Here is a 23290-nt window from a genome sequence, read left to right on the forward strand (position 1 = left end):
ACAACACTTTCTATAAAAACCTTACATGCCCCCAGGGCATAACTTACAACCCTTGACCTGAGGATTGTGGGTTGTCATCCTCAAAGACCTAATTTCCAGAACTTTCAACTACGCTGAACAAAATGGCTATCTCAAAATTTTGATTGGATGTGTTTGGGGAAAAGGTGGGCGTGAGAGGGAGGTTGATTGCCCTCCAATCACTTTCGACTATTAAAAAGGGCACTAGCCCTTTGCATTTCCAATCGAATGAGCCCTTTTTCAAGTTTTTACGACAATGCTTTCAATAAAAACATTATATGCCCTCCAGGGCGCAACTTATAACCCTTGCCCTGAGGGCTCAGAGGGGGCTATTATCCTCAAAGACCTAATTTTCAGAACTTTCAACTACGTTGAACAATATGGCTATCTCAAAATTTTTGATTGGATGTATGTGGATAATTGGTGGGCGTGTGAGGGGGGTTAGTTGCCCTCCAATCACTTTCGAATATTAAAAGGGTACAAGCCATTTTGATTTCCAATCGAATGAGACCTTTTTGAAGTTTCTACGACAACTATCTATAAAAATCCTTATATGCCCCCAGGGCATAACTTACAACCTTTGCTCTGAAGGCTCTTGGCTATCTCATAATTTTGATTGGATTCGTTTAGGGAAAAGGTGGGCGTGAGAGGGGGGTTAGTTGCCCTCCAATCACTTTCGAATATTAAAAGGGTACAAGCCATTTTGATTTCCAATCGAATGAGACCTTTTTGAAGTTTCTACGACAACGCTTTCTATGAAAACCTTATATGCCCCCAGGTCATAATTTACAACCCTTTCCCGGAGGGTTGCGGACAGAGGGGGGGGATGTCATCCTCAAAGACTTAATTTCCAGAACTTTCAACTACGTTGAACAAAATGGCTATCTCAAAATTTTGATTGGATATGTTTAAGGAAAAGGCGGGCGTGAGAAGGGGGTTAGTTGCCCTCAAATCACTTTCGACTATTAAAAAGGCCACTAGCCCTTTGAATTTCCAATCAAACGAGCCCTTATTGAAATCTTTCTATAAAAACCTTATATTTCCCCGGGGCATAACTTACAACCCTTGCCCTGAGGGCTGTGGGGGAAGTGTCCTCCTCAAAAGCATAGTTTCTATGTGAAAATCAACTAAGTTGAACAAAATGGCTAAAAATTTGAATTGGATGTGTTTGGGGAAATATTGCGCGTGGAAGGGATGTTAGTTTAGACCCCGGCGCCACGCCGGCGCATCGACCGAACTCCGCCAACGAGAGGCCTGGTTGACCGCCACCGAAGTGTCGCAACGCCACCGTTGCGCCACATGCGCACCACCATTGGAGGCGGTGGCGTTTGGCTGACTTTGAATTAATTTTGCGACAATTCTTTATGGCGTCAACCGCAAAGTCGAGGCTTTTCCTTTCTTCTGTGGTTCAGCATTTCAATTTTTCTGATTAAGAATCAAGCAGGGCTTACACTATCCCAGAATTCTCGGGGATTTCCCTCAGATCTATGCATCACCCCGAAAAAAAATTGGTTTCCTGAATCCCCGAAAATCACCCAATCAGGGTGCCACTCCTAGTGATTTATCACTTGTAACTATCCCTGCCAAATATTACTTTGTTTACCATAATTCGTCACTATTCTCTTGTTCGTTAATTTTCGTCTCTTGTGTTACTTTACATATAAACCAGACAGATACAATGGCAATATACACGGTTCTTCATGTGATGATTAAAGTATCGTCTTTATGTAATTAAATAAAAAAACAACAAGTTTTTTTAACTGAAAGTAAGGAGTGAAATTAAATTTAAAACGAACAGCAATTATTCCGTATATGAAAGAGGTTGTCTCCTCCTCAACACCTTGCTCTTTACGCTAAAGTTTTTTATTGTTTTAAAAAATAGAGAGATGAAAAAGAGTCAAACTTTAGAGCAATGAGCGAGGGTGATGAGGAGGGGACAGCCCCTTTCATATACGGAATAATTGCTGTTCGTTTTAAGTTTTAATGTCGCTCCTTACTTTCAGTTAAAAAACTTGTTTTTTTGTTTAATAGCTTATATAAAAGCTATTGCCCCCCCCCACCAGAAACAATCTCCCCTGAAAACGCCTGTATACTTCCCAATAACAAATACTATATGTAAACAATGGGCAAATTTCACAACTTGCAGTCCCTCCCCGGGGATTGTGGCGGGTCATTTAACACCCAGAGACATAGTTATTAGACTTTTGGACTATTCTGAACAATGGCTATCTCAAAATATGCAATGAGTATCTCAAAATTTTTGATCCGTTGACTTTGAGAAACATGTGAGCGTGGGAGGGGGCCTAGGTGCCTTTCAGTTTTTTGGTCATTTAAAAAGGGCACTAGAACTTTTGATTTCCTTTCGAATGAGCCCTCTTGCGATATTTTAGGACCTTTGGGTCGATACGATAACCCCTGGAAAAAAAAACTCGCATCCGTGATATTTCTTCTGGCAAAAAAAAATACAAATTTTCACATTCTTGCATATAGGAGCTTTAAATCTCTAAAACAGTGTTTTCTGATACGCTGAATCTGATTGCGTGATTTTCATTAAGATTCTGTGACTTTTTGGGGGTGTTTTCCCCCTTTTTCAAAAATAAGGCAAATATTCTCAGGCTCATAACTTTTGAGGGGTAACACTTGATGAAATTTATATATTTGAAATCAGCATAAAAAACCGATTCTTTTGATGTATCTATTGGTATCAAAATTGGTATCCGTTTTTTAGAGTGTGGGTTACTATTGAGCCGGGTCGTTTTTTACTTAATGTTTGTTAACACGAACTGTTTGATGAGATTAAACCATTTCAAATACAGTTTCCCGACTACTATAAGATTCATCATTCTTAGTCAAGAATTTTATTTTCAAGTTGAACGGAACGCATAGACTATACAGGTTCGGTTGGATTTTGAAGTGAATAATCAACAGATTGTTTCGACAGTTGAATCGTAAGTTTGTAGAATTTTGTTTTCTTTTGCTATTTTTAGATACATTTTCTTAATGTTTAATACACAATTATTGAACGCCTGATAGATTAAAGAAATTACAATCTTCTTTCTTAAAAAATTTTACCCCCCCCCCAAAAAAAACAAAAACAAATTTCTATTGAGACTAAATTTAGCTATAGACTATGTACAAGGTTGGGGAATTGAAGATTGAAACGGAGGTGACTCTGAAATATGATTTATAAAAAAAGGATTTTATTGCCTATAGCGAAGGGGGGATAGGGGGCTATCATGTTTAAATAATAATACCTGACTTTTTTTTAAAGTAGGGATTCCAAAAAGCTAATTATTTTTTTCATTTAAAGCGGAGATGGAAGAAATGATATCAAATTCCCCGGGAAACCATCGAAATCTGCTGTAAATTCAAGTTGGAATCTGTTGTAAATTCAAGCTGGGATTTGAGAAAGACTGATGAAAACATTAATGTTTGTGGTCAACATTCATCGCACCGGCGGCGCGCTGCCGACATCTCACCGGCGGTGGCGCGCCGGCGGAGCACCACCGATGTTATTTCTGGCCCCGTCGCCACCGGTCTTCCCTTATCGGTGCTGCGCCGGGGTCTATGTTAGTTGCCTTCCAATTAATTTCGACTATTAAAAAGGCAACTAGCCATTCCAATTTCCAATCGAATGAGCCCTTTTCGAAGTTTCTATGATAACTCCTTCGATACGAAGTACCCTGATCTAAGAAAACAAAAAAAATAAAACATTGTGCCAACATCGTTCTTTACGTTCTTTACTTCTTACATCGTCCTTCGGAGGGGTGATCACCCCTCCGAATATATATATATATATATATATATATATATATATATATATATATATATATATATATATATATATATATATATATATATATATATATATATATATATATATATATATATATATATATATATATATATATATATATATATATATATATATATATATATATATAATCTTCTGCCGGTGTTGATTTTATATCTGCTAAACACTTTGAACATAGCAGTAGTCTTTTGTTGCAACACCTTTCGTTACTTTTTCAAATGTCTATTTCTTCTGGTATTGTGCCTCAACAGTTTTGTATTGGCCAGATTATGCCTATACCGAAAAAGGGGAAAATGATCTCGATGATTGTCGATCATATCGTACTATAACTGTCTCAAGCACCCCTTTTAAAATATTTGAGTCTATTATTCTTAGAAATTTTCCCAAAAGTGTTCTGTGCCTGCACATCAGTTCGGTTTTCAGAAAGAACTTAGTAGTGAGCATGTTCTTTTTTCCCTTTTTAAGGTTCTTGCAGATGTGGAAGGTTCTGGGGATTTTCTTTTCCCATGTGCACTGGAGATTGCCATAGCATTTGATTCGTATATTTTTGCCTAGAGTTTGGTAGAAGCTCTAAAGAGAGGGGTTGACTTCTGAATTATAAGATGTCTTTGATACATGTATAAACATCTTTTTGCCAAAATGAAGCGTGGGTCAGAGCTTTTTAATGTGCTAAAGGGCGTTAGACAAGGAGGACTGACTTCCTCCATGCTTTTTAATAAGTCAGTCATTACAGCCCAAGGTTCTATCGAGACCACCTGTATTTGCGGGGGTTTGGACGCCTCTTTGCTTACGTATGCTGATAATATCCTAAGTCTGAGTCACACTTTCTCTGGTTGTGAGACCTCTTTTTTGAAGTTAAATCTAGAATATCAGCAGATTGGTTTAAGTGTTAATGTGGATAAAACTGTAGCTGTCGGTTTCAACCTCAAAGGATACTCTGATAAATCCCTCCAACTTACTGAAACTTATCTCCCCCTCTCTACAAGCCTTATTTACCCGGGAATGCCCGTTGGAAATTCAATTAGGAAACTATTAAGCTTGCCATTCAAAATCTTGAAAATAAGACAAGGTTAGCTTATGCGTCACTTGTTTCTAACGTTACACACCTTAGTCGTTTCCATCTTTCTAAACTTTATAATAGTCTAACTGTGCCTCATCTTCTTGCTCTGTCTACTATTTGGCATATTTTTTCTGTTTCAAAAAAAACTTGTTTATCGGATTTATTTTAAATTTGCTAAATTCCTTTTACATATGCCCCCTTAGACTAGTAACTCTTTTTTGTCCCAAAAATTTAAGCTCATTTTCGTTTCGATAATTATTGATAAAAAAGTAAAAGATCTTAAATCTTCCGCCAGTAAACTAAATCATGATTGGTCCTCTTTATTTTTAGGAATTTTTTTACGTCTTTTGATTTATTTCTTATCTTGTGATTATTATATATGATTTTTGATTATGTCTATAATTATCATGATTGTAAAAACTACTTATTTTTGTTCAGTGTATAAGTTTTCTTGTCTTTTTTATTTTATTTCTCTTATGTACTCTGTCATTAGGGGACTGGCGTCCTTCTTTGTTTTGACAGGTTATAAATTAATTGAATTGAATACTATATGATACAACTCTCAATAAGTTCCCATTCCCTTTTTGTCTATTGATTTTAAACTTGTGAAAAATAAGAAAAACATGACAGGAATGTTGCAATATATCTCTTATAAAAAATTGAAAACAAATAATGTTTTACATAATTAATTTTAAAATGAGTCAAAAGCCCTGTCTTCATTATGGCTTTTTCAGACAAAGTCGGTGGAGTAAAACAGCTTTTGTTTATCGAAAAACAAAAGTTCCTGAAAAAAGCCATTTCAAATGCACCTTATTTGCCCTTTTGAGCATTTAAAAGTACCCAAGAAGACTGGGGTTGTCTGAAAAAGTAAAAAAGTACGGGTGGCATTGCCTAAAAAAGCCATAATGAAGACAAAAAGCCAAACTAATATAAATTTTTTTATTCAAAATTAATATATATATATATATATATATATATATATATATATATATATATATATATATATATATATATATATATATATATATATATATATATATATATATATATATATATATATATATATATATATATATATATATATATATATATATATATATATATATATATATACATATATACATACATATATATATATATATATATATATATATATATATATATATATATATATATATATATATATATATATATATATATATATATATATATATACATATATATATATATAGTATATATATATATATATATATATATATATATATATATATATATATATATATATATATATATATATATATATATATATATATATATATATATATATATATATATATATATATATATATATATATATATATATATATATATATACACACACACACACACACACACACACACATATATATATATATATATATATATATATATATATATATATATATATATATATATATATATATACAATGCTGTAATACTATATAATATCTTATATTAAATATAATTGAATAGTTAATGTTTTTTTTATTGAGGTAGGGTTTATTTATAATAAATTAAACATACAGTGAACATGTTGTACTATCTCTGTCAGGGCCTTTTGCCTTGTTTATCAGATAAATGCCTTTTTTAAAACATAATTTCACATCTCTGTAATTTTAATATTTCAATCCTGGACCTAGCTATTATCAAATTGTTGTGAAGTCACTTAAGGGGGTATTAATAGTGGTTGTTGGTCTGGCCCTAGGAGCAGAGGTGGACTGGGCCGGGGGCAAGGTGGCAATTGCCTCCTGGGCCGGGGAGTTTTGGGCCACTTAAGGCTGGTGGTTTATTTGCTTTTCTACGTACAAAAGTGCAGTCGACATTATGTTCAACAAAAATCCCGCTTGACGATTTTTCCGCTATATTATTATAGGCTTACGTAAAGATTTGCGTAAATACCGACATCCTGCCCTAGGAAGGGACGGATGCTGCTGTCAAACAGGTTCGTTCTTAGGCTCAAATCTGATAAATATAACCTTGGGGTTGTCACTTGACTTAGGTTTTTATTTTTGTGTGTCCTTGTGTGCCCGATTCCATATATTAAGATATTAAGGTTTCATTTTTATATTACTCATTCAATTCCTTATACTTACTTATTCAATCACTGGTTTTGTTTACCCAGTTTACTGCCAATTAATAGTTGTTTATCTTTCGCATAAAGTAATCAGAAGAGTTACAGTTTCTAGAGATATAAGATATATTTTTTTCACTCAATTTTTGTTGATTTTTTACACACATTCATTTTCAAACTAGGTAATTTAGTTCCAAAATGTTTTTATGTTCTGAAACACATGTGGCTGTGTAAGTTCTACTTGAATACTTTAAACATTAAGATTTCAATTTTAAGGTCTTGATACTTAAAATGTGGCAATCTGAAGAAAGAGACGAGGATACTTTTCAAGATGAGAAACTAAAAGGTGCTATTTATAGTCTATAGGACGATTCAAGTGATTCAAAGATACTGTCTTATTCGTATAGACTTTTTAATTGAGAGACACATTCTTTCTGTAAACACCAAAGTATAAACACATACAACAAGTACTGACAAAACCTATCCTCTCCACACAAAAAAAGTGACCCTTTGTCCGCGTCTCCGGAAACGATTCCATGCCTATGCGAACCTGGCGCCTAAATTTTCCAAGTTCCGTAGGTGATTATACTTGTTCCGTAAAAGCTGTATTAAATTTAATTTATTGGCTCGGAGCGATTAAGTAGTACAACATTTCCTCTTTAAAGGCGCTGAGGTACGGGGGTCACTTTTGGAGAGTTTTGTCAGTACTTGTTCAGTATGTGTTTATTCTTTGGTAAACACAAACAGCCACTCTGGTCCAGAGAAGTTGTATTTTTGCGATCAGAGTTTTGAGTCAACTAAAATTTTGAAACCAGCCAGAACTGTTCTTTAAAATAGGGTATACTGGCGACCAGATTTTTGCATTCGTTAGGCTTTTGTCAACTAATTCCAAAATTAACATTACTCAAAGCTTGTTGCAAGTTAAATCTGACTTCCGCTATAGCAAACACGCCTGTCTACAAGTAGCTTTAGAGTGAGCTCTTAACAATAGTCTTAAAAAAAAAAACTGAATTCACTCAATGTCTTCAATGAAAGGAGAGCAAAAAGGTGAACACCGCTTTAATAAAATATCAAAGATGAGAAGCCACAATGCAATTTTACCATTAGAATTATCCTGACTGTTTTTTAAATGTTTCAAACAATTTAAATTACCCTGAAGTATAAACGTTGTAAAGGCTCGTGTCTTTGGAAAAGACTTATTAAACACATGAAAAGTTGTGAATCGTGACCAAGAATTCACCATTGAAACCATCATGTCATGGCTTCAAGCAATTTCTGGTCTAGATTCATCTTCGTCTTAATTGGTGTTATTATGAACAAGAGTAGATTTTGCCTGCATTAGACTGCTAAAAGAGACAATGGTCTCCTTTTCTCTCCTTAGAAGAAACCACGCTTGTATCCCCTTCTGCACCAATAAACATTGAGTAGCATATCCTCTATATTGAAGGAAATAGAACTTGGTTCAACTTTAGTGTTACTGGTGCACCCCCTTGTTCGCAAAATAATCCAAAAATGAAAGACTCATCACAGTTATTTGGAAACCAAAACAAGATTCTGTGCTAGCAAAGTCTCATTTCAAGTTAATTATTTTGTCTCTTATAGACGGTCAGACACACAGGCATACAGAGAGAAAGAGAGAGCGAGAGAGAGGGAGAGAGAGAGAGGGAGAGAACGAGAGAGAGAGAGGGAAAGCGAGAATGAGAGAGAGAGAGAGAGAGAAATAGACAGACAGACAGAGACAGAGAGAGAGACAAAGAGAGAGAGACAGAGAGAGAGATCCCACCAGAAAATCCCTCTGAAAACCTCTGTATACTTCCCAATAGCCAATACTACATGTAAACAAAGGGCAATATTCATAGTTTACAGCCCTTTCCTCGGGGACCACTGGGCATTAAGTCGTCCTCAAAGACACAGTTACTGGATTTTTCGACTATGCTGAACAAGATGGCTTTCTCAAAATCTTAATCCGGTGACCATGGGGGAAAAATGAGCAAGGAAGGGGACCTAGTTGCTCTCCAGTTATTTTTGTTACTGAAAGAAGGGCACTATACTTTTTAATTTTCGTTCAATTGAGCCCTCTAGTGACATTCTAGGAGTACTGGGTCGATATGACCACCCCTGGGAAAAACAACAGACAAACACTCCAACGTGATCTTTCTTCTGGCAAAAAATACAAAATACCACGTTTTTGCAGATAGGAGCTTGAAAGCTATACATTAGAGTTTACTAATACGCTGAATCTGTTGGTGTTATTTTCATTAAGATTCTATGTTTTTTAGGGGGTGTTCCACCGTTTTACTCGAAAATAAGGCAAATATTCTCAGGCTCGTAACTTTTGGTGGGTAAGTCTAAGCTTGATGAATTACATATATTTAAAATCGGCATAAAAATCTGATTCTTTTGAATTATCTATTGACATCAAAATTCAATTTTTAGAGTTTTGGTTACTATTGAGCTGGGTCGTTCATTACTTACAAATCATTACCACGAACTGTTTGTTTCGCAACCATTTGAAAACAGTATATCCGATACGATATTTGCAAAAACTCATGGTATCATTGTATTGGATTTGTCTGGTGCTCATGATTTGAGTATTTTGCGAACGGGCACTGTACGTTTAGAGTGTACCTTTGCCGAGCCGCTGATGGAGAGTATAGTATTAATCTCGCTAAATCAGTTTGAAACCCATTTTGAAATTATTCCCGATGGCAGTGTTCTATAAGACTTGGCACCATGAGCACAAATCAAATAATCAATGTATTCAACTTGGATCCGTGCATATCCAAATACAAAACCTATTGCATACCCACGGATTTCCTTTAACATATTCATAACACTATCGATAGCGATAGCTCCGTCAGCGATATACATCTTTCAAACAGCGAATAATATCTAACTTTTTCATCCTCTTGGCCTACCGCATGCATTCTACACACCCCACATCGACAACTTCCTTGAGCCAGGTGGAAAATCTAGTACTCAAAATCAGATGCGAGTACAAGGTTTATCAACCAAAAGCTATGATCTCATGAACTACTATATTTTATTTTTCGATGTCGTGGCTATACTTAGAGTGAATTTCTCAGCATTTATGTAAGTAATCCTCAATTGAACGACTTCATAATGGAAAATACCCTTTCCTACCTTTATAATATTGATTTCAGTATCCTAAGAATCAAGTGTTTTAAGAGTGTGTGTGAATTAGCTTATTAATAAAACACGTACATGCACAATAAAAGTCTTTGTGTTCATCTTTAGATTTCTTCTTCCACGTAAAGGTGATCATCGACAATGATAAGTAGCAGTAGATCATCAGGATTCAACTTGTACTGATCTTGGAATTTAAAGTCAGGGTCACTTTTCCAACAATACATTTTAACCTCATTTTTACTATATCTCTTTGTAAAGTCAATGATACTATTCTGATTGATATTATCGAATTCCCATGTTTCAGTTTGCTTATTAGAAGCAATGTCACGCAAGATATTCTCATGTGAAGAATCACTTTCTGCAACAGCCCAAAAAAATCAGTAGGTTTACTTTTATAGTAACCATTGTCTTCACAGTGATGTCGTAAAACTCAGACTCTTTCGTTTCTCCAGCAATTGAAGCTTATGCCAGGTTCTTCATCGCAAAACAATTGAAAACCCCGACGATACCAGTTTCTTAAAAATAAACAGAAATTATGTTTGGACTTTTTTCAAGTCATACCAGGGTAAAAATTTTCCCATTCATCACATTTATCATAGTGACCATTGGAGCATAGCAAACCTCTAGTATAAGAGTCACAAACATCTTCTAGATAGGAATTATAATCTTTATTTTGCACTGCATGTCCTCTATGCAATTTACAAGGATTTTATAATCTACACTTTTCGTCATAGTCATCAACAATAGTACAATTCTCACAGGATGACCAGCTGCTTAATGTATACAAATATAGTGGACATATGTAGAACATATTTTAACTGCTGGACGTATCACTTCCAAAAAGAAACTGACTTGCGATCGATAAAATGAATGTTCCTTTTATTTCTAGAGAGGAGTAATCGGGTGACGTCACAAAACCTATTTGGTCAGGATTTTTCGACTTATTTGTTGTTGCCATGCAAAAAAAAATCGCATCTTAAATGAATTTCTAGGTAGTGTTCAAAAGCAAATCCACAACACAATTTTGTTTTGTGGCGATTAGTATGTCAATGAATTGAGTAAATGCGCGCAAAAGTCTCATACAATAATCCAAAGATGGAAAAGCATCTTTCATTATATCGTCAAGCCTCCTTTGAGAGAATATTTTCCTTTGCACAGATCATTTTTGAAAATGATCATGTAGATTCAAACATTTTTTCAAAGTCACGAGATTCCGCATGATTTTTTGTTTCTCAAATCCATCCATTTTTTAATCCTGACACTCTCACTGGTGATTATAGTGCAACAGAGCCAAACAATGAAGATGCTTTCTACCTCTAAAAATAAATTTTCACAATGTTGATGCTCTGAAATCTTTTCCAATACTGAGGTAAGGGGACCAAATCTTGCGTAAGTCTGACAAAAAAAGTGTCGTTGACACGCGAAATAGAGTCATCCATAAAAAATTCACAAAGGTAAACAATTACATCCCCTATGGTAATACGTAACAACCAGGTGTAGATCAAAAATTAATAACACCTGCGCATTGAGGGGCTAACAATTTCATGTATATTCTCTATAGGCCCACTTACAGTCATTATTGCATCACTATTATTTTGACCAGGAGAGCAGACTCATGAGAGCTCAGGAGAGACTCAGCAGAGCAGAATTGACTTTAATGTGGAAAAATGTAGATTGGTAAAGTCACAAACAGAGTACCTTGGACAAAAAATAGGGAATGGCATTATAACCTCATTGAGAGAGAAGACGAAAAAAAAAGAAACGCAGCGTTCCCAAACACAAAGAAAAAGCTCGGTCATTTTTGGGACTGGCGGGATATTAGTAGTGGAGGGGTTGCTGGTCCATCCACCACGCCCCAGTAACCAGATCCAGTGTCGCGTGCCGTAGCAACCAGTAGGTGTTATTGATTATAGATATATTGCTCACATGTGGTTTTTATGTTATAGTTTAAGAGATATTATTGTTTAATTAAGCGATTTTAATGAGGATGACGTAATTTTTAGGGTCAACGACACGTAATTTGCTAGATCTTACGCAAGACCTTTTTGGTCCACTTACCTCAGTATTGGAAAAGAGTTCAGACCGTCCACATAGTGAATACTGACTTTTGTTCTTTGTATATTCTTAGTATTGGATACGAGTGCTTTTACTCTGTCGGAAGTTGACGGTTCTTGCAGTTGAGAAATGAAACCAAGCGTAACCAATATTGCAATACAAACTACAAGGGGTTGCAGGCTAATCATTGAATGGGATGAGATGTTTCCAAGATATGTGATATCATTGAACAAATTCAAATTGGAGGAACAGTTATGTTTGGGAGCAAAAGTGAATTATAATACATATACATCAAATATAAGATGCTTTAAATTCAATTGTGAAATATATTGAAGACAATGATATGATTCAGTATTTAAAAAAACGATTGATATTGTTAATATTCCATTTTTGAAACTAAAAATGTTCCGAAATCGAAAAATATTACTTTTTGTATATTTTACAAGGCTAGCGCTCCTTTCTCCAAGGAACCAATGGGTTAAGAGAGAGTACTCAAGGTAGAAAGAATCTTAATTTTTTGGCTTTGTTAGTCTATAATCAGTAGTGAGAGTGTCAGGATTAAAAAACGGATGGTTTTGAGAAATAGGAAGTCATGTGGAATCTCGTGATTTTGGAAAAATGTTTGAATGTAAATGATCATTTTTAAAATGAGCATTTTAAGCACAAACTAGAATAATTGACTTGTTATAACTGTGGTACTACAGGGCACTTTTCTAGAAACTGCCCCAATAAAGATGATAAAAAAAACACAAAACGACACCTTGGGCCATGCCCCATAGTATTGAAAGAAAATTTTATGTTTGCAGGGTTGCATAAGATATACTGAAAATTTAATGGAAAATTGAAATGGTAATGGTTAATTGAAATAAAAATCGGTTCTTGCAGTGAGCAAACTTATGTGCAAACTGACCTAATTAATAGAACGAAGGAAGACCATAAAGACACCATTACAAAAATTATGTTATTGCGGATAAACATAGCACGGGGTAAACGGGCATTGAGATAAACACCCATGCCCGTCAGGTTGGGTTGCAATTGAAATTACAAAGAAAGTCGGCACAGTCAAGAGAAAAACGACGAAAGTAGGCTTAATACCCACTATTGTAGTAAATGGTCTCAAAGGAGGAGACTTTGGAGATATCGGGAATCTACTTTCCTTAAAAACGACTTCTATAACGAAAAGTGGAATAAAATTAAAATCTAGTGTGAGTTCAACCAAATCCTCTACTTTTCTTTTTTTTGGTACAATTTTATATTCTGATTCGGCTATAACTATAGTTAACAACAAGAGATCCCCTTTGCAGAATTTACAAATTGTACCACTGAATTTTGGACCTTCACTAACAGGACACGGAACTGGTATTGAAATCAGTTTGAAATCTTGGAATCCCCGAGATTCCATCGTAGCTGCTCTTTTTTTCTCTTGGATTCAGTGTAATTTCGGCATTTTGGTCACAGTTACATCAGATCCCAAAAAGGTCTGATTTGGCCGCCAGGGTCTACAAGAAACGCCAGAGGGTAATTGGTGTTGACTATAATTTTTTTCCGGATTACCGCCATTTTTCACTCTACCCAAAGTTTTTATATTAGATGGCAATAAGAAATTCTGACTTTGACGAATATACTGTAGATGAAACTGAAGACAAACATTCAAAAAATATTTTTGTGAGTCTGGAATGGCACAGATTTTTCTAAGAGAACGATAATTTAGGCCTATTAAGGGGCTCACTCTAGATTCAAAGGGAATTTAATATAGATGTTGACCTTTTTTTTATGCTCTACTGTAATCTTTTTGTAGATGGTAAAATAAATATTGTTATTTTAGGGATAAACAACAAAACTAATTATATACTTGTTTAAAAATTGACAAATCCGATTATGAAAAAGTCTATTTTAGGTGGTACAATAGAAATTTTTGAGCAATTTGATAGTTGAAGGGGGGATTTTGCCATCCAAATGCTTGGTGTGTTACCCTAGGCTTAATATGTTTGAAAAGTTTGAGAATTCATATTTTCTTCCCTCTTCTGCTGAAAAAAGAGATTCTAGAAAAATATAGGGTAAAATTCTACTCTAGCTATTTTTGGCTATCTTAGAAAGGGGTTAGGTTAGCCTAGGAAAATGAAACTTTCAGGTATGGGTCTACAGGCAAAACTATAGGCTAGGTAAATTTTTTTTGCAAATCATATTATTGACTTACAAATAAAGTAAACATACCACTTGATGCATTTTAAATATAATAATCATTTTTATTGGAAATGAATTTTACCCCCACCCCTATATTTAATTTATTTGTACACCCATCATAAACACAGAAAATACACATCAGTCAAAGTGACAAGAGTAGAGGTATCCAAGGATGGCTGCTACCCTCCAACTTAGCACAATACTTGTCAAGCAACTGATTCACTGCAGAAAATGGATCAGTTACTGCATATTGTAGGATCAGGTACAAATTACTTGTTTTCAGTAGAACTTGCAGCAGAAACTTCAAATATCTGAAGAAAATTCTATAGATTTTAAATTTATCTTCTTTATGCAGAAGTCTCCAAAATGGTGGTATATATAGTATATGTGGCACCACAACATCATTATAAGTTCTAGCTAGTGAAAACCTATTAAGATTTCTCTTTGAAGAAATTGTGCCCCCATATGCAGTTCTAATTTTACACTCTATATGTGTGATGATTAGCAAATGGGTAGATGACAGTGTGTCACCAATGGGCAGTCCCAAGTATACTAGTGACTCTACAGGCTCAACAGACTGGGGTCCTAGTTGAATGTGAGGTACTGGAGACTTATTCCAATCAAACAACATTACTTCAGATTTTGACACATTAAAACTAAGGCCAATATCACCATACTGAGATCACAGGATATTAAAATTACTTTCTAGGGATGTTATTTGCCAAGAAAAATTCAAGATATCATCCACAAATCCAATTATGGTCACATCTATTCCTTTTAGAATACAGCTTGTAGTGACTTTAGGACTGCGCCTCGGAAATACTATTAATAAACAACTCTGGCAAAGAAATACCTTTTTTTACAGGGATTTTCCTAGTGGGTTCTACATTAGGAATGCATAAACACACATTTAGTTGGTGATACAGATCATAAAGAGGCTGAACAATAGCTGAGTCAACACCATTTTTCCATAACTCTAGCATTATCTGTGCATGTATGTCAAATGTGCAGCATACATCATATTCACCAATAGCCAGCAATTCATTAGAAATGTGTGCATCTAACGGAACATTTGCTACAACATGTAATGCGTGAGTGCATCCCATTCCTGACTGGAAACCAAACTGGTGGGGAGGGACCTTGCAATACTTCCTAATGCCACTTAATATTATCAATTCAAAAAGCCTGCAAAAAATAGAGGAAATAGCTATCGGTCTGTAAGAAGAAGGTTCTGTTGCAGGTTTTCCTTTTATCAGTATAGGCATTATAGATCCTAAGCAAAATGAATCTGGTACAACACCATGCATCATAATAATCTGGTAAGCAATTGCAATATGTTCAAATAAATGGTGACTACCATTCAATAGATGATGGGAACATATTTTATCGGCCCCACTTGGCGATTTTTTCTTTAATTTTTTGCACACGTCCTGGATTTGACTACTGTTTTACAACAAAATAATTTAACTCTGTGGTAAGGAGGGGACTTAGTTGCTTGTAAAACATTGGGTTTTTTGACTCGTCTGGGGCTGCAAATTCCGCACTAAAATAATCAACCCATTCTTTCTCACCAATCATACTGGAAGTTGGATTATTGTACTCAGCAGGCCTTGCATGCAGATTCCAAATCAGATTAGGATTATCCATGATTTTTGACACAGTTTCAAGTTTTAAAGCACTATGCTGTCTATGCAGTTCTTTTACAAATTTCTGCACAGTAAAAATACAAATTTGAGTGACTGCACCACTTTTAGGCCTGTCACATTCATGCCAAATAAAGGCTGCAGCCAAGTTTTGGCTGCAGCCTTTGCATTAACCAATCAGAGTTTATGGCCCATCCTTTTACTTGAGATGTACAGCACAATTCAACACTCAGAACAGCTGGGCTTTCAGCTACTTTTAAAATGTGGCATATTTCAGCAAAGTATAGGTTCAGTTGCAGTCTTATTTCACTATCCGGTAAGTCAGCATTCCACTGGAGCAGATGAAATGGAACTTTAATTTTTCCAAGGACTTTGTCACACTTTTGTTGTAATAAAGAGCAGGAGACCTTTTCCAGTCACTCATGAGCTTTGGTTTAGGTTTTGGTGGGTAAGCATTCACCATACATGGGATAGTGACAGACAGGGGCAGATGGTCTGAGTACATTCCATCAAGTCCTACCTGTATTGTAGGTAGCTCAACATTATAACTAATAGAGTGATCGATGTTAGACACAGACTGAGAGACACTTATAAAAGAATATTGCTTGTTTTTCATGGCTAGCTTGAATCCATTAGGAAGTGAACTTAAAAGCGCATGGGCACGAGATTTGCTGCTGTCTTCAATATTACAGTTGAAGTCTCCCAAAATCACTAATGGTCAGCCGTCCCTTAGTACTTTCTTTATTGAGACTCCAAGTCTCTTGCAAGCAATAGCAAAGTTTTGCTCCAAAACAATATTATTGTAATTAGTAGGCAAGTAAACATTGGCTACAATGAAATCCCCACACTTGATAAGCTGGAAGTGTTCACTTTGCTGGAGACAGGCAGGAGGAGGGGACCAGAATTGGAGATTATAGCAAGCCCTGAAGGACTTCATGGTTGCTGTATTTTGCAAAACCTTATAAAGTGGAATTGAGTAAAGTTGAGAAGCTGAAAACAATTTTGCTGTACTTCATTTAAGCAGATGTTGTTTTTTTTTCAAAATTTAAGAAATGTATTTGCATATCTTTAAAACCTTATAAAGTGGATCTGAGTAAAGTTGTGAAGCTGAATTGCAAGATTTCGCTTTTATAACACACAGGGTTTTTAAAGGTCATCAAAGGTCAGGATCCTCTAGAGAGAGAAGGAGTGGAGGTAGGTACTTCAAAATACCTACCTTCCCATGACATATTTTAGCCTATAGACCCATCCCTGAAAGTTTTATTTTCCTAACCTAACCCCTTTCCAAGTTAGCCAAAAGTAGCTAAAATAGAATTTAGCATATGGCATACTGCACCCTATTTTATAAAAAAGAATCAATAAGAATAAAATGCCTAAAAATGATTTAACAACATGTGTTAAAATAGAAAAATATGAAAGCCTGCTTGAAAGGAACTTTTTACATATTATTAAACAGCAACTTTGGGTAAGGTTTGTATTAACAGACTATTCAGGTAGCTAAGATATAAACTAACCTCTGTAGTCAGAATCCTATCCTGAATCCTTTATAGTTGCACATTGGGGGAGGGGGGTAAACTTCAAGCTTACCTCTACAGTCAGAATTATATCCTCAATCCAAATTTAACATACATTTGCATTGGAAATGAACTTTACCCCCACCCCTATATGTACCAATTCAGGGTATATATTTGCACATTAGGGGGGATAGACTGGGTGCCGCATTGATAAGGGAAGTCTGGGGGCAGTAGGACCAAAAATAGCAGCAGCAGCATGCTGCTGGCATGCTGCCAATGATTTTTTCACACTGCCACCAGTGAGATGTTGGTGGCATGCCACCAGCATGATCAATGCTGTTTATCATTAAATATATTTATTGTTATTATTTAAATATAATATCTCCCTAACCCCCCCCCCCCCTCTGGATACCGTTTTGATAGGATACAGTCTCTACATTAAATTAAAAGAAAAAGAATTTTTTGGCATCCCTGCTTTCAATAAAACAAAATTCAAGGTTTTATCATTTAAATATGACTGCTTTAAATTTAAAAAAAAAAATCTTTTTGGCATCCCTGCTTCCAATAAAAATTCAAGGTATTATCATTTAAATATGATAAATCCCTACCCCCCCCTCTAGATATCACCTTGATAGGCTAGGCTACCACCTCTGCTTTAAATAAAAAAAAAACTTTTTGGCATCCCTGCTTTTGGTAAGAAAAATTCAAGATATTGTCATTTAAATATAATACCTCCCTAACTCCCCCCCCCCCTCTGGATACCACCTCGATAGAATACCATCTCTGCTTTAAATAAAAAAAAGAATAAACTTTTTATCATCCCTGCTTTCAATAAAAAAAAAGTTCAAAGGATTATCATTTATATATGAAAACTCCCTATGGTCCCTCCCTCCTCTGGATACCTTGATAGGATACCATCTCTGCTTTAAATTAAAAAAAATAATATAACTTTTTGGCATCCCTGCTCTCAATAAAAAAAAATCGAGGTATTATCATTTAAATATGTTAGTTTCCTACCCCCCCCCTCCCTCCAGATACCACCTTGATAGGATACTGTCTCTGCTTTAGATTTAAAAAAGTATATAATTAACTTTTTGGCATCCCTGCTTTCAATGGAAAAAAAAAATTCGAGATCCTATCATTTAAATATAATACCTCCCTAACCCCCCCCCACCCCTCTTCTGGATACCACCTTGATAGGATACCATCTCAGCTTTACATCAAAAAAGTAATTTACTTAATAATCAACTAGGTCTCTATATGGTTCAAACAAACACAGGAAATAATGTTAAGCAGCTTAGTGTTCCTTGGAAAAAAAAAATTGAGAAAAAAAACAACAACAAAAATGTTAAAATTATTCAGATATGCCGCAAATTATTGGAAAACTGAGTCATAGATTTGCCGTGGCATTCAATAAGATTACTTGAGAACAAACAAAGCTGCCGGCCCTGATGGAATCCAGCCCAAACTACTGAAAGTAAACTGTAAACCACTCCTTGACCTTTACCACAAAATTGCCACAGCTGCTTGGGAAAAATGTCACTTCCCCTCACCCTGGTGTGAAGCCACAATAATACCCCTGCATAAGAAAGGCTTTAAAGCTGTCTGTAACAACTACTGCCCAATAAGTCTTACCAGCCATGCTGCAAAAATCCTCACAAGAGTCATGCTTGGGCACATACAAGCCATTTCCTCAATGGTCATTCCAGAATACCAAGCCTGCTTCTGACCTAATTGAACAACAATTGATCAGATATTCACTGTTTGGCAGATCATGGAAAAGTATAGCAAACTTGGCTGCAGCATCTACCACCTTTTCATAGACTTTAAACAAGCTTTCAATTGGATATGGAGAGAAGGTCTATGGCACTTCCTTCTTCACTTTGGCATGCCATCCAACCTGATCTTGCTGATCAAAGACATGTATAAGAAGTTAAGTAGCTGCGTCATGACAGGAAAAGGACTTACCAAGAGGTTCAAAACCTCTACCAAAGTACTTCAAGGTTGCCTAATATCACTGGAGCTGTTCAGTCTCTTCCTAACTGCAGCCCTTTCCCTCAAAGACAACCCACCCGGCGCCCTTGTTGGGGGAGTGGTGATGGACAAACTAGCACATGCTGATGACATAGACCTAATAGCTGAGTCCCTTCAAGATCTACAATCTCACGCTAACACTGTTCACTCGTCCACCAACCTCTTTGGGATGGCCATCAACACCTCAAAAACGAAAGCCATGCTTTGCTCATGCAAGTTCGATTCACAGGTAAATCTCAGCCTTCAGCTTGGTGGAGATACCATTGAGTGGGTGGAAGGCTTCACCTACCTCGGGAGCTTACTTACTTCTGATAACAACCAACTCAAAGACATCAAGAGACACCTGACACTTGCAAACTCCAGTTTTAAAGCTCTGATGCCCATCTGGAGGAATAAGAACTTAGCAACAACTCTCAAAACGAGACTCTTCTACTCATTATTCTGATCGCCATCTATGCCTGTGAATCCTGGACGCTTAAAACAGACAATCAATGCCGCCTAGCTGCCTTTGAAACCAAATCCCTACGATGCATTGCTGGTATCACCTACCATGACAGAATCTCCAACTCCAAGCTTCTCCATAATCTGGAAGTCAAATTTACAATACTGGACAAAATAAAATTACAACAACTCAAATGGCTTGGACATACCCAACGCATGGCTAGCACTTGTCTCCCAAAGATAACCTTTGATGGACGAGTGCATGGTTCTCGCCCCAGAGGTTGCCCTCTGAAGAGATGGAAAGAAAACTTGTCACCCTACAACCTGCCACAACTCTGCTGCCTGGCCAACAACAGAAGCACCTAAAGGAGGCATATCAATGAACTGGTTAAAGAAGAGGCCCCAAAACGACCTTCAAGGATGGATGGGACATAAGTCAGTAAGTCAAGTCAATAAGATCTAAGGAAGCTAGTTAAAGGGGGTCACACACAAAAGCCAAATTAGGCCAGTAGCCTATGAGAAATCCAATAATACCCAAGACAATGAACATATCCTAATTGGGGGCCCTGGGTCTATCAAAATATTTCTATGGCTTCCCAGGGTATTTGATATCATTTTCTTCTGATTCTGCTTTAAATTAAAAAAAAAAAAATTAACTTTTTGGCATCCCCGCTTTCAATAAAAAAAATCAAGGTATTATCATTTAAAAAAGATAGCCCCCTACCCCTCACTCTGGATACCCTCTCTGCTTTAAATTAAGAAAATAAATAACTTTTTTGGCATCCCTGCCTTCATTTAAAAAAATCAATGTATTTTCATTTAAAAATGAAAGCCCCCCTACCCGTCCCTCCATTGGATACTGTCTTGATAGGATACCATCTCTGCTTTAAATTTAAAAAAAAATGTAATTAACTTTTTGGCATCCCTGCTTTCAATATTTTTTTTTAGATACTCTCATTTAATTGTAATACCTCCCTAACCCCCCCCCTCCCTCTGGATATCACCTTGATAGGATACCATTTCAGCTTTACATTAAAAAAATAATTTACTTAATAATTAACAAGGTCACTATATGGTTCAAACAAACACGCAAAATGACATTAAACAGCTTAGTGCTCCTTGGAAAAATAAATTGAGGGAATAAGTAAAGGGGTACAATAAAAACAACAAAAATGTTGAAATTATTCAGATACGCCTCAAATTATTGGAAAACTGAGTCATAGATTCACCATGGCATTCAATAAGATCAAAATAATCTAGTTAACAGGGAGGACACACAAAAACCAAATTAGGCCAGTAGCCTTTGATAAATCCAAAAATACCCAAGACAATGAACAAATCCCAATGGGGGCCCTGGGTCTATCAAAATATTTCTATGGTTTCCCAAGGAATTTGATATCATTTTCTTCTAATTCCACTTTAAATTAAAAAAAAAAATTTTTGGCATCCCTGCTTTCAATTAAAAAAAAAAAAAAAAGAATCAAGATATTATCATTTAAGAAAGATAGCCCCCTACCCCCAACTCTGGATACTGCCTTGATAGGATACCCTCTCTGCTTTAAATTAAGAAAATAAATACCTTTTTTGGCATCCCTGCCTTCATTAAAAAAAAAATCAAGGTATTTTTCATTTAAAATAGCCCCCCTATCCATCCCCCCTTTGGATGCTGTCTTGATAGGATACCGTCTCTGCTTTAAATTAAACAAAAAATAACTTTTTGGCATCCCTGCCTACAATAAAAAATTGAGGTATTCTCATTTAAATATGACAAGTCCCTAACCCCCCTCCCTCTGGATACCACTTTGATAGGATACCATCTCTGCCTTAAATTACTAAAATAACTAACTTTTTGGTTTCTCTGCTTTCAATAAAAAGAAATTGGAGGTATTATCATTTAAAAATTATAAAGATCAAACAACAAAAATGCTCAAAATTATTCAGATATACCTCAAATTATTGGAAAACTAAGTCATAGATTTGCCGTGGCATTCAATAAGATCCAAGGAATCTAATTAAAAGGGAGCACACACAAAATTTGAATTAGGCCAGTAGCCTATGAGAAATCCAAAAATACCCATGACAATAAACAAGTCCTAATGGGGGTTGTGGGTCTATCAAAATATTTCTATGGTTTTCCAGGAAATTTGATATCAGTTTCTTCCATCTCTGCTTTAATTGAGAAAAAATAATTATCTTTTTGGCATCCCTACTTTTAATAAGTAGTATCACTTAATAATGATAGCCTCCTATCCCTCCCCCCCCCCCCCTACAGGCAATCATTTACATTTTTTATGAATCATATTTTTAGGGTAACTTCCGTTTTAATCTTCAATTCCCCAACCTTGTACATACTCTATAGCAAAATTTTGTCTCAATAGAAGTTTTTTTTGGGAGGGGGGGGGGTGTAAAGTTTTTTCAGAAAGAAGATTGTATTTTATTTAATCTATCAGGTGTTCAATAATTGTGTATTAAACATTAAAATAATTTAATTAAAAATAGCAAAAAAAATTCTGCAAACTTATAATTTAGCTGTTGCAACTATCTGTTGAATATCAATTTCAAAATCCAAATGAACTTGTATAGTGTATGCGTCCTGTTACCTTAATTACCTTACCTTAATTCGCACTTCGGAGCAAATTAAGGTCCATACTGGATCTGTTGTGCTCCGGGTCAATGATGGCAAAAATTCGTCACTGTGTTAGGGCCCAGTGACACGCCATCGGAGAGGTCTGCTGGAGAGATGCAATTTAAGCCCACTCGGTAGCGGTGGCCACGAGGTAGGTATGGCCCGTAAAGACCATTCTCAGTGGTATAGAGCTGACACCGCCGCACAACAGCAACTTCGGATCGAGTATGTGAGATGGTTGGGTATGACAAGAGGCATCAGCCTCCTAGCAAGACATTCAATATGATAAAGTTGGCATCAGTCAGTAGTTGAGTGGGACGGACAGTCCCACTCATATTTCCATGGCTTATTATTCCATTCCTTGTCAAGTCTGGACTTGAAGGACGCAAGCTGTAGGTGCAGTCGCCGTTTCAACTTGAAGGCTATTCCAGTCGTTGACAACAGGCTTAGAGAAGAAGTGTTGCCGCGTTTGTGTTTTGTCAGAACTTTTTGACAGCTTATGTGAGTGTCTTCTCGTATGGTGCTGACTGGAATGTTTCGTAAAGAGGGGGGTTATTTGGTTGTGTATTATACTTGTAGATCAGCTTCATATCACCATGGTGGTATCTGAAGACGAGTGTTGGCAGCTGCATGCGTTCCAG

General features: G+C 35.9%; 1 protein-coding gene across 1 annotated transcript in view; it reads left to right on the forward strand.

The window, feature by feature from the left end:
• Positions 1 to 13838: 13838 nt before the first annotated feature.
• LOC148946676 (E3 ubiquitin-protein ligase MARCHF6) overlaps positions 13839 to 23290 on the forward strand; it is a 117646-nt gene continuing 108194 nt past the window's right edge. The window contains exon 1 of the mRNA XM_089096326.1: positions 13839 to 13872. The gene's annotated coding sequence lies outside the window, so the exon portion shown is untranslated. The remainder of the gene's footprint in view (positions 13873 to 23290) is intronic.

This window comes from Artemia sp. Qi Xiang Cuo, chromosome 11, assembly GCF_049724085.1.
Source record: "Artemia sp. Qi Xiang Cuo chromosome 11, ASM4972408v1, whole genome shotgun sequence".
Taxonomy (NCBI): Eukaryota; Metazoa; Arthropoda; class Branchiopoda; order Anostraca; family Artemiidae; genus Artemia; species Artemia sp. Qi Xiang Cuo.